We start from the raw sequence: 4,749 nt of genomic DNA, 5'->3' as shown, positions 1-4,749 counted from the left end.
GTGTAATAATACTATGACACTGTATAACAATACGAAAACATCTTGTTTTTATATTGTTATAGATACGGATCTTCAACAACTATGATGCTGAGTTGAACATGTTCAGAATCACTGGAGTACTTGGGAGTGACGAATATTTCGAGTAATGTTGAAGAACCAAGGAAATCAAGCATTTGGATGAGAAGCTACAACGTTTATTTATTTTGTAATCCATATGTATTGATAGTTTTTTCACTAAAATTGACAAAGGGGGATATTGTTAGAGTACTGCTCGGTCGAACTTGCGAGTGTTGCTATCTCAAGCTTGTTTGTCAAGTTTAGTTGTCAAAACTATAAGTATTGATTTCTAGTCTACTTATAACCAAGTCTCGGATTAGGATAGTAAGTGTAGTTGAGCATTAGACTTCACGGCATTCATCGATTAAAGACGAAGAACTACTGAGAAGATCTTGTGGAATTTCATCAACAAAAGGTATGTCGAGACTTGAACTCATCTATCACTAAAAAATCTATCTACTCTATCTCTTATTTGAGACAGAAGTTGTATAGCTATATAGACTTCGATTATACACATTGATATTTCGAGCCGAGTTTAAGTCGCTTACATATTTATCGAAATATGTGTTGGTAAGCTTTCGCTTTAACCAAGTTCATCTTATATTCTTGGCAAAAGTAAAAAGATGATCATGTGAATATCGCCTTGTAACATCTTACATGATTTGTGCGAGACAGTCATTTGATGTAGACTCGGAATGTTTCATATTGATCATTCGATCACTTGAAATTTGCTTTGAAGCTAAGAGTTTGTGTGAGACAGCTATTGTCGTATTCTAAGAATGTTTCAATGATTAAAATGTGAGTTTAAAACAACTAACCATGATATTAGAGCATAGCTCGGTTGAATCCACCAAGCGTTGGTATGTCAAGTTTGGTTGTCATATTTTAGTGAATCAAAACTCATTTAAAGAGTAGCTTGATTATGTACTAGAGTCAACTTCATATAGGTCAGCTTGAAAGTATTAGGATATGAGACATTACAATACTGCGGAGACTTGAAGAAGTGAAGAAGCAAGGAGTTACAATGACAACATCATCCTTCTACTTGAGGTTAGTGATATTTGACTTGAACTGTTTCATTCCCTAACGTATCTTTCAAGTCGTGCATATTGAAAACAAAACTGCGAAGCATGAACACTCTAGTTAGACATAGTATTAAGGAATACAATACGAGGTTTATTTCTTAACCATTAAATTTTATAGATAAGACATCGACATAATCGTTTGAATGCTATTATGATTATGTATGGGTATGAGGTGAGGATTTCATCCTAGGAAATAATGTTTTACATGTGTTATAAGGAAGTAAATTCATGAACTTGTTTTGTGAATAAAATCGCGATGCATTATTAGTATTGTTATTCATTGCATATCTTTTGAACAACCAATATGTGTGATTAGTATAACCGCTCATGACTTGTTTATTTTCTTGGTAAAACTATTCACAAAGGCCTGACTTTTGTATTGGTATGACTTTTATTAGTGAAACCGATCTTAAGTAATCACCTGAGATGATATGATCGTGTTTGTGATTTTGTGTATGACCGACTCTGGGTAAAGGGGAACTGATCCTAGTAAGAGGTGCAACACATCACAAAGGGGAATCGATACTTGTATAAGGTGCAACAATTTTATAGCAGAAAGGGGAACCGATCCTATGGACATGTGCAACACGTTTTTAGGCAAAGGGGAACTGATCCTATGGACATGTGCAACACATTCAGGTTAGATACCATATATATGTGGGGAACCGATCCTAGTACCTAGTCAACTGAATTTTGGAAAGCTAGTGTAACTATGCACGGTACTCACATGGAGGTAGAACCGAAACTTGTTTTGGTATAACCGTGAAACCCATGATTTGTGATTGAGTGTTCTTGATCAATCATATAGTTCTTGAAAGTCATATGAACCAATTTTAAACTTGTTTGAAAGTGTGGAAAATCGGTTTCAAGTTTGTAAGTATGAAAGAGGACTTACAAAGTAAGGATGTCGACATACTTTGAACATGTGCAGTAACGCTAATCTTTAATTGTTCAAAGTTATTCCTTAATAGCTAAAGGAAGAAAATCCCAGGATCGAAACATAAATAAGTTAAGAATCTTTTATTTAAGGTTTTTAATTTTATTTTAGGAAAATGAGAATTAGTAATGTGCATTTACTAGTTAGAGATTTTCGGTCAATATTTTGGACAGAGCATTTCCAGGAATTATGGAAACCGAATCTGGGCTTTAATGCATATCTTGAGAATATTTTCGGTTTTGGAAATTCCTTGGTGTCCAAACTTCCTTGGTCTATAAATATGAAAGTTTGCATTTCGAGCAAACTAATCCTTCGTGACAGCAAACTTCCTCGGTTGTGTTGTTACTGGTGAATCCGCCTATTCGGAGAGGAGAGTAACCTAATTAGGCGAAATCTCTTACGGCCGCTCAGTTTTAAGTCTTCTTTGGGATTGAGAAGCTCTATTAGTACCGTTGGTGGGAAATTAGATAATTGTGGTTTATCTTTTGTTTTCGATTGATTTGATTGACTAACGGTGGTTGAACTTTGATTGCACCTAGTTTGTTTATGCTTGAGAATCTTCTCTTCTGATATAATATCTGCTCAAACTAGATCGAAGTTTCTATAGGGATCTTTAGACTGTTTGTCGATCTAAAGACGCTTGTGATAATCCATTGTTAACAGACTTCGTTTTGTGCGTGATTGATCACAAGAGATTCAAGTTGATTGTGTGCAGGTGTTTATTGAAGATCTAAGAAGATTTGAAGTCAGATAAGATATTGAAGATTTCTGACTTGGGGTTCATAATCCTTGGTGTGCACAATAATTGTTTCGATATAGAGGATCCAACTATAATAGGTTTATCCTTGTGGTAGACTAGATTGATTAGCTGTGTAGATCGGCATCAGTACAATTCTTTGTGATTAAAAGTATTGATTGAAAAATCTTAACAATTACTTCGGTAGTTGATCATAAGATAGATCTAAGAACCTGATGAAGGAGTTTATTGAGATAAACAGAAGAGCCTTTGTTGAAGAGAGTTGCTACCAAACAGATTTGTTGTTCCTTTACTGTTTGGAAAACGAACCAAAGGAATTGTTCCAAGTACATGACTTATTCATAAGTTGGAGGCGTGGGAATACAGACGGAACTAGGCGAACTATAGGTTTAGTTGCTTGGTCTCAACTATACGAAGTTGGTTTATTTTTTATAGCGGCTTAATCCTGAGAGTATTCAATTTTGGACAAGTTCCCGGGGTTTTTCTGCATTTGCGGTTTCCTCGTTAACAAAATCTTGTTGTGTCTTTTACTTTTATATTTCCGCAATTATAATTGTTTTTGTTATAATTAGAAGTAATATACACAAACGTTAATTCCTATTTACTTGATAAGTAGTCCTATTGTGTTTGGTTAAGTCCGAACCTTTTATCAAGTAAACATACTTCGTTGTTGTATTGTATCGATCTCGTATTCATAGACGATCACACGAAGTGTGAACCGATTAGTGGTATTATCTCGACTCAGTCCGTAGACAATAACTTTCGGAAAAATGACTTATAGATAGGAAAAGTTTTAGCTTGGGGTATATTTGGGTACCCTCGCTTTTTCACATGATTGGATATAGCACGGTATGTGTACTTGTATGCTAACTGTTGCATGTTATTCCAAATCCCGTATGCGTACTAGTTGGTTAATGAAAGTCCAGGAACTTAGTATGCATACCGGTATGCATACTTGCGTGAGGTTCAAGTTCCAGAAATTCAACTGAGTTTGGAAGGTATGCATACCCGTTCGCGTACTGGAGAACCCAAACTAAGTCCGGCTACTTAGGTATGCGTACCCGTTTGCATATTTGAGTAGGTTATCTTCTAAAATCGGTTTTTTCATGAACTATTACATTTATATATTTAGGAACGCAATCTTTTGAAAACCGTGGCTATAATGTTCATGAATTGATTCGAGTAAATCAAAATCGATTTTTCTTCAATTGTGTCTTGTATACTTCTATGAAAACATAAAAAATTGAACAACTTCAGAACTAGTTTCATCTGAGTCATTTGAACTAGTTATGGTTAAGATGAATATGGTTTCTATGAAAGTGTTCATATGGATAACTTCAGTTAACTATTGTTGAGCCAACAAGGTGTACACGTTTAGGTACGGTTACTCATATATAAATGAAGTCACTTTTCATTTGTATCTAACAAGCTAAGTTTGATCTAACGGTTGAATTATATTAGCTTGAGTCTAATCAGGTTTTCATCTAACTTTTGAATATTGAATGCTTTGTTACCAAGGTAACATTGATTGCAAACCCTGATTTGAAGACTATATAATGGAAAACTCTAGCAATTGGGAAACCTAATACCCACACCTCATGTGTGATACTAGTTGCGACTAGAGTCGATTCTTCTTTAACCTTAGGTTTTTCCAAAACCCAGTAGGTTAACGACTTGAAGACTTCATTGGTATTGTGAAGCCAGACCCAAATATTTTCTCTGTAGTTGCATGTTTTGATCTTGTTGTTTTCTATCGTGATTAAGTACTATCTTATCTAAGATTTTCTCGAGATTTAATCTCCGATAGGCAAGATAAAAAGTAGTCACAAACATTTTCGTCTCATCGTTTGTGATTCCATAATATCTTGTTTCGCTACCATACAATTAAGATTATTGTGAGGTTATTGATATTA

The sequence above is a fragment of the Papaver somniferum genome, chromosome 2 (genome assembly GCF_003573695.1).
Source record: "Papaver somniferum cultivar HN1 chromosome 2, ASM357369v1, whole genome shotgun sequence".
Classification (NCBI taxonomy): Eukaryota; Viridiplantae; Streptophyta; class Magnoliopsida; order Ranunculales; family Papaveraceae; genus Papaver; species Papaver somniferum.
Note: the sequence above shows the minus strand (reverse complement) of the source record.